The following is a 14,242-nucleotide window of genomic DNA, read 5'->3' on the forward strand; positions in this document are numbered from 1 at the left end:
TTCTATAGAGCCTCCTCTGACACACTGACCCACCTGATCACATTCACCTCCACATTCACTGAGCCCCTCTATCCAGGGTTTAGAGTTGATTATGATGGCTCTTCAGTGTCCCTGAAATAATAACTGGACACACACACATACACACACACACACTGGACACACACACACACACACACTGAACACACACACACTGAACACACACACACACTGAACACACTGAACACACACACACACACACACTCTGGACAGACACACACACACTGAACACACACACTGAACACACACACTGGACACACGCAAACTGGACACACTCAGAACACACACACACTGAAACACACACACACACACTCACTGGACACACACACACACACACACACTGAACAAACACACACACATGCTGGCCACCCACTCAAACTGGACAAACACACATACACACAAACACTGGGCAAACACACTGGACACACACACACACACACACTCAAACGGACATACAAACACACTGAAAACACACTGGACACATACACACTCACTGGAAACACACACACGCTTGACACACACATGCTTGACAAACACACTGGATACACACACACATACACACACAAACACTGACACACACACAAACACACATAAACACTGACACACAATGGACAAACACACACTGGACACTCACACACTCTGGACATACAAACACACACACACACACACAAACACACTGGACAAACACACACGGGACACTCACACATGACAGGCTTGTAATATTTTCTGATCTTTTACCACTTTGCATTTTTTATGATATATTTTACTGTTTGTGTTTGTACCACAGGAGGTTGGTGGGACCTTATTTGGGGAGGACAGGCTTGTAATGGCTGGAGTGGAATAAGTGGAATGGTATCAAACACGTGGTTTCCATGTGTTCCATTTCATTCACTCTGTTCCAGACATTATTATGAGCCGTCCTCCCCTCAGCAGCCTCCTCTGGTATGTACTGTCCTGTATGTGACAGAGATCCAACAAGGAATTACAATGTATGTATTACTTTTAATACCTGCAAATGACAAATAAACTACTGGAACTCCTTATGAATGTCTGCAGCCGACAAGAGGTGAAAATATTACCGGAATATTCTGCAAAATGTTGATGAAGACGTCACTCAATCCACCCAAAACAACATGCAGTCTTTCCACAAGACTCCCATGAAGTTATAGTGTGACGTTATGAGTCGACGTTAAAGTAACATTCTCACAACATACTGCACTTGTTTTATCCTGTTTTAGATGTATCCTCTGTTTAAACATTTAAACTCTTACAATAACACCGTTAAAATACCAATGTGATCATTTCTTGTCTTTTATGTTGGAAAAACAAATTGTATAATTATATGTGTACATACGCTCCATAGTTGTACAAGTATATATGGATATATTGTACTTTTCATAATAAAACATACTTGAAACAAGAAAAAGCATGTTAATTGTGAAAACAATTTCGTTATTGATTTTTACATTGCTTCTCCCTGTCTCATGTTGACGTTTGTCATGAATCTTGACCTGGAGGCAGAACTGTGCGATTTCCTCTAGATATGTCAGCTGCAAAGTCAGAATTGGCTGTGGAAAATGTTGTTTTATGGTCTTAATTTAAGGGAAGGATTAGCAGTGTGGTTAGGGTTGAGGTTAACCTGTTAGGGCTAGGGGGCAGTATTGACACGGCCGGATAAAAATTGTACCCGATTTAATCTGGTTACTACTCCTGCCCAGTAACTAGAATATGCATATAATTATTGGCTTTGGATAGAAAACACCCTAAAGTTTCTAAAACTGTTTGAATGGTGTCTGTGAGTATAACAGAACTCAAATGGCAGGCCAAAACCTGAGAAGATTCCATGCAGGAAGTGGCCTGTCTGACAAGTTGTGTTTCATCTGGGCTCTTTTTATTGAAGACTGAGGATCTTTGCTCTAACGTGACACTTCCTACGGCTCCCATACGCTCTCAGAGCCCGGGAAAAAGCTGAACGATATCGAGGCAGCCTCTGGCTGAAACACTTTATCGCGTTTGGCAAGTGGCCGATCAGTACTATGGGCTTAGGCGCGCGCCCGAGTCGACCAAATGCTTTATTTTCTTTCGTCTGTTTACCTAAACGCATATTCCCGGTCGGAATATTATCGCTTTTTTATGAGAAAAATTGCATAAAAATTGATTTTAAACAGCGGTTGACATGCTTCGAAGTACGGTAATGGAATATTTAGAATTTTTTTGTCGCGAATTGCGCCATGCTCGTCACCCTTATTTACTCTTTCGGATAGTGTCTTGAACGCACGAACAAAACGCCACTGTTTGGATATAACTATGGATTATTTTGAACCAAACCAACATTTGTTATTGAAGTAGAAGTCCTGGGAGTGCATTCTGACGAAGAACACCAAAGGTAATAACATTTTTCTTATAGTAAAGCTGACTTTGGTGAGTGCTAAACTTGCTGGGTGTCTAAATAGCTAACCCTGTGATGCCGGGCTACCTACTGAGAATATTGCAAAATGTGCTTTCACCGAAAAGCTATTTTAAAATCGGACATATCGAGTGCATAGGGGAGTTCTGTATCTATAATTCTTAAAATGATTGTTATGCTTTTTGTGAACGTTCATCGTGAGTAATTTAGTAAATTCACCGGCAGTGTTCGGTGGGAATGCTAGTCACATGCTAATGTAAAAAGCTGGTTTTTGATATAAATATGAACTTGATTGAACAAAACATGCATGTATTGTATAACATAATGTCCTAGGGTTGTCATCTGATGAAGATCATCAAAGGTTAGTGCTGCATTTAGCTGTGGTTTGGGTTTATGTGACATTATATGCTAGCTTGAAAAATGGGTGTCTGATTATTTCTGGCTGGGTACTCTGCTGACATAATCTAATGTTTTGCTTTCGTTGTAAAGCCTTTTTGAAATCGGACAGTGTGGTTAGATTAACGAGAGTCTTGTCTTTAAAATGGTGTAAAATAGTCATATGTTTGAGAAATTGAAGTTTTTGCATTTTTGAGGTTTTTGAATAACGCGCCACGGGATTACACTGGCTGTTACGTAGGTGGGACGATTTGGTGCCACCTACCCTAGAGAGGTTAGGATTAAAATCGGATTGTATTACTTTGTGCCTGTGCCAGCTAGGGAAAACTTTGCTGAACTGCCTCCAGGGCAAGATTCATGACAATAAATTCCAACCTGCCTGCAGGGCAAGATTCATGACAATAAATGCCAACTTGCCTCCAGAACAAGAATCATGACAATAAATGCCAACCTGCCTCCCAGTCATCCCCTCATCTTTACAAGGCTGCAGAACATGCAAGCTAGTGATGTGGGGGTTCTCTCATAACCCTCAGTCCCCAGGTGGGTAGATGGCAGGTTGAATAAAGAGAAGCTAGTGATGTGGGGGTTCTCTCATAACCCTCAGTCCCCAGGTGGGTAGATGGCAGGTTGAATAAAGAGAAGCTAGTGATGTGGGGGTTCTCTCATAACCCTCAGTCCCCAGGTGGGTAGATGGCAGGTTGAATAAATAGAAAACAATAGGCAACATAAAACAATCCATAAATGTATAATTATTATGTAATTAACACAAAACATTAAGGACACCTTTTCTTTCCATGACAAACTGACCAGGCGTAACTCAGTATGAGGAAGGTATCCTTAATATTTTGTCCACTCAGTGGCTCTGACCCTTTACATAACAGTCAATCCTCTTTGCCAGGAAACTTTCTTTAAATTTCCCCAAATGTTTCCACACTGATGCTCTCTCACAGCTGCTCCAGGGCCTCTTGGGTTGAGGAGTCATTCTCTTCTAACCTGATCACAGCTGCTCCAGGGCCTCTTGGGTTGAGGAGTCATTCTCTTCTAACCTGATCACAGCTGCTCCAGGGCCTCTTGGGTTGAGGAGTCATTCTCTTTTAACCTGATCACAGCTGCTCCAGGGCCTCTTGGGTTGAGGAGTCATTATCTTCTAACCTGATCACAGCTGCTCCAGGACCTCTTGGGTTGAGGAGTCATTCTCTTCTAACCTGATCACAAACAAAGACAAGATTCAAACAAATAAACATGGTCCAACATAATGGGGGGTATAGGGAAGATAGGGGAGAGGAGGGGGGTATAGGGAAGGTAGGGGAGAGGAGGGGGGTATAGGGAAGGTAGGGGAGAGGAGGGGGTATAGGGAAGGTAGGGGAGAGGAGGGGGTATAGGGAAGGTAGGGGAGAGGAGGGGGTATAGGGAAGGTAGAGGAGAGGAGGGGGTATAGGGAAGGTAGGGGAGAGGAGGGGGGTATAGGGAAGGTAGGGGAGAGGAGGGGGGTATAGGGAAGGTAGGGGAGAGGAGGGGGTATAGGGAAGGTAGGGGAGAGGAGGGGGGTATAGGGAAGGTAGGGGGAGGAGGGGGGTATAGGGAAGGTAGGGGAGAGGAGGGGGTATAGGAAAGGTAGGGGAGAGGAGGGGGGTATAGGGAAGGTAGGGGGAGGAGGGGGGTATAGGGAAGGTAGGGGAGAGGAGGGGGTATAGGGAAGGTAGGGGAGAGGAGGGGGTATAGGGAAGGTAGGGAGAGGAGGGGAGGTATAGGGAAGGTAGGGGAGAGGAGGGGGGTATAGGGAAGGTAGGGGAGAGGAGGGGGGTATAGGGAAGGTAGGGGAGAGGAGGGGGTATAGGGAAGGTAGGGGAGAGGAGGGGGTATAGGGAAGGTAGGGGAGAGGAGGGGGTATAGGGAAGGTAGGGGAGAGGAGGGGGGTATAGGGAAGGTAGGGGAGAGGAGGGGGTATAGGGAAGGTAGGGGAGAGGAGGGGGGTATAGGGAAGGTAGGGGAGAGGAGGGGGTATAGGGAAGGTAGGGGAGAGGAGGGGGTATAGGGAAGGTAGGGAGAGGAGGGGAGGTATAGGGAAGGTAGGGGAGAGGAGGGGGTATAAGGAAGGTAGGGGAGAGGAGGGGGGTATAGGGAAGGTAGGGGAGAGGGGGGGAAGGGAAGGTAGGGGAGAGGGGGGGAAGGGAAGATAGGGGAGAGGAGGGGGTACAGGGAAGGTAGGGAGAGGAGGGGGTATAGGGAAGGTAGGGGAGAGGAGGGGGGTATAGGGAAGGTAGGGGAGAGGAGTGGGGGTATAGGGAAGGTAGGGGAGAGGAGGGGGGGTATAGGGAAGGTAGGGGAGAGGAGGGGGTATAGGGAAGGTAGGGGAGAGGAGGGGGTATAGGGAAGGTAGGGGAGAGGAGGGGTATAGGGAAGGTAGGGGAGAGGAGGGGGTATTGGGAAGGTAGGGGAGAGGAGGGGGGTATAGGGAAGGTAGGGGAGAGGAGGGGGTATAGGGAAGGTAGGGGAGAGGAGGGGGGTATAGGGAAGGTAGGGGAGAGGAGGGGGTATAGGGAAGGTAGGGGAGAGGAGGGGGGTATAGGGAAGGTAGGGGAGAGGAGGGGGGGCATAGGGAAGGTAGGGGAGAGGAGGGGGTATAGGGAAGGTAGGGGAGAGGAGGGGGTATAGGGAAGGTAGGGGAGAGGAGGGGGGTATAGGGAAGGTAGGGGAGAGGAGAGGAGAGGGGGTATAGGGAAGGTAGGGGAGAGGAGGGGGGCATAGGGAAGATAGAGGAGAGGCGGGGGGTATAGGGAAGGTAGGGGAGAGGAGGGGGGCATAGGGAAGGTAGGGGAGAGGAGGGGGTATAGGAAAGGTAAGGGAGAGGAGGGGGTATAGGAAAGGTAAGGGAGAGGAGAGGGTATAGGGAAGGTAGGTGAGAGGAGAGGGGTATAGGGAAGGTAGGGGAGAGGAGGGGGGGCATAGGGAAGGTAGGGGAGAGGAGGGGGTATAGGGAAGGTAGGGGAGAGGAGGGGGTATAGGGAAGGTAGGGGAGAGGAGGGGGGTATAGGTAAGGTAGGGGAGAGGAGAGGAGAGGGGGTATAGGGAAGGTAGGGGAGAGGAGGGGGTATAGGGAAGGTAGGGGAGAGGAGGGGGTATAGGGAAGGTATGGGAGAGGAGGGGGTATAGGGAAGGTAGGGGAGAGGAGGGGGGTATAGGGGAGGTAGGGGAGAGGAGGGGGTATAGGGAAGGTAGGGGAGAGGAGGGGAGGTATAGGGAAGGTAGGGAGAGGAAGGGGTATAGGGAAGGTAGGGGAGAGGAGGGAGTATAGGGAAGGTAGGGGAGAGGAGGGGGTATAGGGAAGGTAGGGGAGAGGAAGGGGTATAGGGAAGGTAGGGGAGAGGAGGGGGTATAGGGAAGGTAGGGGAGAGGAGGGGGTATAGGGAAGGTAGGGGAGAGGAGGGGGGTATAGGGAAGGTAGGGGAGAGGAGGGGGTATAGGGAAGGTAGGGGAGAGGAGGGGGTATAGGGAAGGTAGGGGAGAGGAGGGGGGTATAGGGAAGGTAGGGGAGAGGGGGTATAGGGAAGGTAGGGGAGAGGAGGGGGGTATAGGGAAGATAGGGGAGAGGAGGGGGTATAGGGAAGGTAGGGGAGAGGAGGGGGTATAGGGAAGGTAGGGGAGAGGAGGGGGGTATAGGGAAGGTAGAGGAGAGGAGGGGGTATAGGGAAGGTAGGGGAGAGGAGGGGGGTATAGGGAAGGTAGGGGAGAGGAGGGGGTATAGGAAGGTAGGGGAGAGGAGGGGGGACTTCCTCCATGTCAGATAAGCAGCCTCCAAGTCTACCCTCACCAACTGACCAGACTGAGTGAGTTCTGAACATCCCTCTCTGTCCTCTGATGCTGCGTCCAAGTCTTCTTGGGTCTTTCTGGTGTCTCTGTCTTGACTCTTTAGTGAGTTTTTTCAGTTCTTTCCCAGGCTGCCTGAAAAACACAAAAAGATGGCACATACATAAGAGTTATAAACTATCAAAATAAAGACAATCCCACACTCCATATATAAACTCCCAGTCATTTATTGGGTATTTACCAACATTTCAGCATCACTGTGCCTTCTTCAGGGTGATGTCATCAATACTTGAACCAGGTTATGTAGACAAACAGTGCAATTAGTGCAACCAATGACAATAGAGAGGGGTGTGTCATAATGATTAAGTTAATTACAATGAACTAATGAAACTGTTAAAAAAAACAATAGTTTATGGCATATTAAATATAAAAAAATAGTAGGGTATATTATATATATCCGGCTCTCCATGTAATCTGATTCATTATGATATAGGATCAGGTCCCCCCTCTCCATGTAATCTGATTCATTATGATCTAGGATCAGGTCCCCCCTCTCCATGTAATCTGATTCATTATGATCTAGGATCAGGTCCCCCCCTCAGCATGTAATCTGATTCATTAAGATCTAGGAACAGGTCCCCCCTCTCCATGTAATCTGATTCATTATGATCTAGGATCAGGTCCCTCCTCTCCATGTAATCTGATTCATTATGATCTAGGATCAGGTCCCACCTCTCCATGTAATCTGATTCATTATAATCTAAGATCAGGTCGCCCCTCTCCATGTAATCTGATTCATTATGATCTAGGATCAGGTCCCCCCCTCTCCATGTAATCTGATTCATTAAGATCTAGGAACAGGTCCCCCCTCTCCATGTAATCTGATTCATTATGATCTAGGATCAGGTCCCCCCTCCTCTCCATGTAATCTGATTCATTATGATCTAGGATCAGGTCCCCCCTCTCCATGTAATCTGATTCATTATGATCTAGGATCAGGTACCCCCTCTCCATGTAATCTGATTCACTATGATCTAGGATCAGGTCCCCCCTCTCCATGTAATCTGATTCATTATGATCTAGGATCAGGTACCCCCTCTCCATGTAATCTGATTCACTATGATCTAGGATCAGGTCCCCCCTCTCCATGTAATCTGATTCATTATGATATAGGATCAGGTCCCCCCCGTCCATGTAATCTGATTCATTATGATCTAGGATCTTTTTATTTTTATTATTTGACCTTTATTTAACCAGGTAGGCCAGTTTAGAATAAGTTCTCATTTACAACTGCGACCTGGCCAAGAATAAAGAAAAGCAGTGTGACAGAAACAACAACACAGAGTTACATGGAATAAACAAGCGTACAGTCAACACAACAGAAAAAAGAAAGTCTATATACAGTGTGTGCAAATGGCGTGAGGAGGTATGGCAATAAATAGGCCGTAGTAGCAAAGTAATGACAATTTAGCTGATTAACACTGGAGTGATAGATGAGCAGATGATGATGTGTAAGTAGAGATACTGGTGTGCAAAAGAGCAGCAAAGTAAATAAAAACAATATGGGGATGAGGTAGGTAGATTGGGTGGGCTATTTACAGATGGACTATGTACAGCTGCAGCGATCGGTTAGCTGCTCAGATAGCTGATGTTTAAAGTTAGTGAGGGAGCAATAAGTCTCCGCCTTCAGCGATTTTTGCAATTCGTTCCAGTCACTGGCAGCAGAGAACTGGAAGGAAAGGCGGCCAAAGGAGGTGTTGGCTTTGGGGAATGAACAGTGAGATGTACCTGCTGGAGCGCGTGCTACGGGTGGGTGTTGTTATCGTGACCAGTGAGCTGAGCTAAGGCGGAGCTTTACCTAGCATAGACTTATAAATGACCTGGAGCCAGTGGGTCTGACGACGAATATGTAGCGATGGCCAGCCGACTAAAATGACCTGAGTTGCAATCATGAAAAAAAACTACCCGGCCTTCATGGTTTGACATTGAGAACATTGGGAGAGATGAGAGCTGACGTTTTAGTAAATGTGCAGATTACGTATCTCAGTCACAGACAAGAAGCTCAATTAAGACATTATCTTCACCACTGGGACTGGGGACAACAGGACCACAGGCCAAATAATACAGCTCAACACTTCCACACAACCACAGTGAGTAGAATCAGGCTTCTGGACACAGAAAACTTGCAGAATTATTAATGATGAATTGTATTAGACGTTATTAGACATTTCTGTTGTTGAGGAGGATGGGAGACCCACAGAGACGTCAAAATGTGTTTCTAAAATCGTCAAAGAGTAATTATTTTAACCTAAAGCATTTAATAAAGACACTTATAGTACAATATTATGGGGAATAGGAATGAGAGGGCTACTTACACCATTTTGGGAAGGGATCACAGCAGTGATTGAATGAGGGTATGAGGCATGAGTTGAGGTGTTCAGAGGCTTGACCAGTGCAGGACAGGATTGGGAAGACAATAACACAAAAACACTACACAGTGAGACAAAAGAGCTAAGAATGAGTTAGTCCAAGCAAGGAGTAAAATCATAGACGTGTAATAATGTGATTGTGTTTGTGATTGACTCTACATAAAGTAATGAGAGAAAATTGACAGGGGTTCCCTCACAGTGCTTGGAGAGGAAACATTCAATGTGCCAGTGGATGAGTGGGCCACATGAGACGTGGCTTCCAGTTCATGTGAGGAGGTAGTTGACAATGGTAGTGGAGTGGTCATCGCTTGTTAAATCATGGAACAGGAGAGGACTCAGCTGGAAATACAAACAGCAGATACGTTCCCTTGAAGCTGAGCCATCGTAGGTTTGAACAACAAGTTTGTCCATGAAGATAAACACGGAATTCAAATCTCGCCCACTTGGCAAATCAAGGTAGCCCAAGAAACTTTTTCTGAATAAAGCCCTGATCATCCACATACAGTACCTGACGATAACTGAGAACGGCAAGCAGACTGGTGGCAACCATAGGTCCCAGAGTGGGGGGGGGGCAATAATTTTGCCCTGGGGCCCAGAGCCCAGGCGCCGTGACTTCAGAAATCCACTCCTTCAACATGCAGACAAAGAAGTTCTAAAAGCTACCAGTAAATTTCGTCCAAACAAGTCAAATAATGTGTCTATATCATCCTCAGGTTGTCTAAAATGTAAATAAACTATAATATTTCATACGGAAAGTACTGTGTTCAATAGGAATGACAAATACGTAAGTGTGCACCCTCTCCATCGCACGCAAAAACACTGATGTGACCCAAGCAGTCAGCTCACTGAAAGTGTAAATATTTATTTATTTTTCAAAATAGAAGCCTCAAAACCTTGAATAAATACTGTTGACATCTAGTGGATGCTATTATGAATTGCAATCTGGGTGACGGACATAGGAGTTTTCAATAGCTTTACAAAATATGAGCCTGTGATTTTATTTATTTTTTGGTCGGATTTTCTTCGGGTTTTCGCCTGCCATAACTGTTCTGTTATACTCACAGACATTATTTTAACAATTTTGGAAATGTCAGAGTGTTTTCTTTCCAAATCTACCAATTATATGCATAGCTTCTGGGCCTGAGTAACAGGACGCTCTTGATAAAGAGATTTTAAATCTCAATGAGCCTTTCCTGGTTAAATAAAGGTATTAATTAAATAAAGGTATTAATTAACAGGCATTTTACTTTGGGCTCGCCAGACTCTCCGAACTTCCGAAAACTGCCCCCTAGCCCTAAGACGTTTTAACGGTCCTCACACTGTTCATGCTCTCATTTCATAGACGCGTACTGCTCACCTGTTCATCTCGTAATGAATAATGTGGAAATTGAGCAAGTTGAGGTGACTAAACTGCTTGGAGTAACCCGGGATTGTAAACTGCCATGGTCAAAACATATTGATACGACAGTAGCTAAGAATGGGAGAAGTCTGTCCATAATAAAGCCCTGCTCTACCTTCTTAACAACACTATCAACAAGGCAGGTCCAACAGGCCCTAGTTTCTACCTTCTGTCATGGGAATTCTGTTCCCAATGTTCATAAACCGAACTTCAATTAAACTACTCAGTCTGCCCCCCAGAGGGTGTAAGATTCTGGTTGAATGAAGCAGACGGAGAGCCAGCCTACAATTGGTAAGAATGATTATTTACGAGAGCTCTGAATATCATACAATGTACACAGCCTTTTATACCTGACATTTGGTCATACCATATGTCATACCCCTTAGAAATGCCCCTCCTCTTCTTTAACACTGTCAATGCTTATTTACAAGTCTTCTCCATCTCATACATTGCTTATCATATCCTGCCCCATGTTACATAATCAACCAGACAGTTGTCTGCTGTCTGGTTGCTTACATTGCTAAATCATTAAGCTTCAACTTTTCCGACCCACACACATTAGTACATTCATCTTATAGTCACTCGGTTATACCTTTTCAGGGTGAAATCATTTAGTCAAACCTTTAATCATATTATTTCCATTACAATCCACCCTATTGGCGAAATATTTCACATACACTATAACACATATATTTTTATAGGATTCAGAAATGTCACACAAAATCAAACTAGATCAAAGAAAATGAATACATGTATTTTCATTACATACTTATCAATGACTGTTCTAAGCCTATGTCCAGTCATAACTCTTCGGATTAGGATTTTTGCTATGACCTTCATTTAGAGAAACAGTCTTCCTAAACATTAAAGATGGTCTCGTCTAACATGGGCTCCTCGTAATTGAATGAATCCTCCACCAGGCTCGGCGGTAGGTATTTGTCATCCCACTGGTCTGAACTTGGAATCGGTCCGTATCTCATCATCTGCTCCGTCATCGATCTCTCCAGAGCCCTGGAAATGAGACCTCTCGCACAAGGGACCAAACAACAACCACATAATATCAACACAGTCATACAGGTGAAAGCAGCCCACAACACAGTGATTACAACCTTTTTCCATTTTCCGAACGTACTATCAAACCATCCCGTGAGTGCCGTGTCCACCCCGGAATTTTCTGCTAACTCCTGAGCTAAATTGTTTAGACCGGCCAGGGCCTTGGTCACTGATCCATCTGGAGCTGTGTTCTCAGGGATGAAAGTACAGCATTCAGATCCGAACATCACACACACACACCACCCTTTTCAGCCAGAAGCATATCCAAAGCATATCCAAAGCTATTCTATTCTGCAATACCATCAAAGTGGTCGCAGCTGTCTGTTCTGCTAACCCTTGAATTTCCTCTCTGGTATAGTTGATGAAATGCTGTTGGTTATAATAAATGTAATTTATCCAATCCACATTTTTATTGAGAGTCGACCACCAAAAAAGACTTGATTCCAATCCAGCCCATATCTGATTCCTTGCTTTAAACTCATCAGGCACCCCCGTTGGAACCCTAATGCTATCAATGTAAATTCTATCGTCAAAGGACCCTGACGGAGCACTCCTCCCCTCTTTCACCTGGCACTAGGTCTTTGTGTTGTATAAGGGTGAAGGGCATGCCTAACTGTACCAATGCACAAATACCAGTCCAATTTGCAGGCAGCTTTGGCCACAGCTTCATACCTCCACACAACCACCAGACATCCGCTCTCGGCCTTTTTATCTTACTAAAGTCCTCGGAACTCAACCACCCAGTCAGGTCCCTCATTGTCTCGTCAGTTGTAACATTCTCTGTCCTATTGCATGTTCTTACTTCCCCTACGTTCCATCCGTGTGTGTTGTGTCGAGCCACACAATAATAGTCTCCTCCTGCGACTGTGAAAGGGGGAAGTCTGGATCTAATGGGCACATAGGATACAGATAATGCAGATCAGTGCAACTGTCTGGCTTCCTTGCCTTCATGAACAGCTTTACCATACAGGCCATTCCCCTTGGTAAATTAATTCCATCGAGTAGAAAGGGGATGGTTGTCAACTGAAGTTTGGCTGTTGCGCAGGCATAACCTTCTTCTTTAGCTACTGATCTAGCTGTATACTGAATCCATTCCAGCCATAGGTTGGAATCCCCAAACCAAGTCTCCACCTCAATCACTTCCTTAAGATCTTTCGTCTGAACTATCCTCACCGGTCCTTGGCTCTGGATGACTACACGGGTAATGTCCGTTTTATCAGGGGTACTACTGGTATTCTGGCTGGTGGTAGAACTATCTCCTGTCCTAACCTCTACTATTCGGAATGGTACCGCAGTGTCGACAATGGTCTGGTCAAGGCCAACATACCATAACCCTAAATCCTCTTTCTTTATGCTTTTAATGGTCATTCCTATCTTCAAGCAATACTTCCCTTGCTCTGGATTGCAGTCAAAATCACTGGCCTTCACTATACTCCATGTGTTTCTATATTGGGTGTGTGGATTGACATAGCCTTCTCTCTCTGTGTGAGCTATGATTCCATGAGTTACACCGGGATCTACACAGATATCTTCCCCATGAAGTCCAAGTCCAAGACTGCCAGGAGGTTAGGGACCCCATTTGGTCTGCATAGAACTCTATTGAGACATCCTTCCCTAACTCTACTCTCACTTCCTTTTTATCCAGATCGAGTGACCTTTTGTACCTAGGCCATAAAAACTCCTCATCTTCTACACTATGGGTCAAGTTACCACTTTCTGCCTTCTCGAGTGGTTCATGGTGTATTAGGAATATGGCTCCCACAATCAGACAGCTCAGACTGACCAGTACCCCTGTAAAGCCCCACCCCCTCCCGGAGAATATATCACTGGCTAGAGGCCAACCCACACTTTCACTTCTATGAACGCACACAGTGAGGATCGGGCCCGTTAGGGAATCTTCGTTAGAGAGGTAACCCCCGAAACTTATTGGTATTCGGTTCTTCTCCTAACTCTGTGATTGTTCGACAGTGTCAGTGTGTCTTACCCTCCCGCAATGTGTGATATGAACCCAGGTAGCTCTTTCAGCTATTCTCACCGCGAAGGCTATTACCAGGAACACTTGGTATGGGCCCTCCCACCGTGGCTGCTTCCAGTTCTTTTCTCCTCAGGGACTGGATCCACACCCAGTCTCCTGGTTGGATTGAGTGAATCATCTTCTCCTGTAATTCACCTGTTGGACACAAAGTTTCGGACATACGGGTTTGGTTAACCATGTGTTCTGTTAGTATATCTTCAACTTCTATGTCTACCTGTTCTGGCCTCCCTAACTCTGGCATTCTATATGGTTTACCTGATCAGCTAAAATGTAATCCATTATTTAAAGAGATAGATCCTAGTAAACCAACTACCCTAATCGTGTCCACCCAGTAAGTTGGGACCACTTCTTCCCATTTAATATACTTATCTATTATAAAAAAAAAATGTTTAAGTAGTTCGTTTTCCAATAGGCCACAAAGTGTTTCCGAACATGCTCTACTATCCCCCCCTGTTGACACATGGCTCTGCCCATGTGTCGATCTTGCCGCATCTCTAAACAATGACTTAGGTAGTATTGGTAACTTATCATGATACCAAATACCGTCCTTATATAAATTGCTCCTAACTTCTTCCATTTCGAAATCCCTTTCACTGGTGCTCTAGACTGACAATTTTAATATAGATTTGTCTATGTTTACTTCCTCTTTTAAGAACTGCTGTGTCGACGGCTGCGGTTTA

At 45.5% G+C, this 14,242-nt stretch overlaps 1 long non-coding RNA gene across 1 annotated transcript; it reads right to left on the reverse strand.

Annotated features, from left to right (window-relative positions):
- Positions 1-6,594: 6,594 nt before the first annotated feature.
- Positions 6,595-12,535, reverse strand: LOC145866036 (uncharacterized). Its single transcript, XR_014383126.1, has 6 exons — positions 11,309-12,535; positions 9,584-9,703; positions 9,273-9,414; positions 9,022-9,136; positions 6,888-6,934; positions 6,595-6,781 (listed from the first exon to the last, which is right to left on the reverse strand). It is a non-coding gene; the product is annotated as an uncharacterized LOC145866036 (long non-coding RNA).
- Positions 12,536-14,242: the final 1,707 nt, after the last annotated feature.

This window comes from Salmo salar, unplaced genomic scaffold, assembly GCF_965601325.2.
Source record: "Salmo salar unplaced genomic scaffold, fSalSal1 ptg000117l, whole genome shotgun sequence".
NCBI classification, from domain to species: Eukaryota; Metazoa; Chordata; class Actinopteri; order Salmoniformes; family Salmonidae; genus Salmo; species Salmo salar.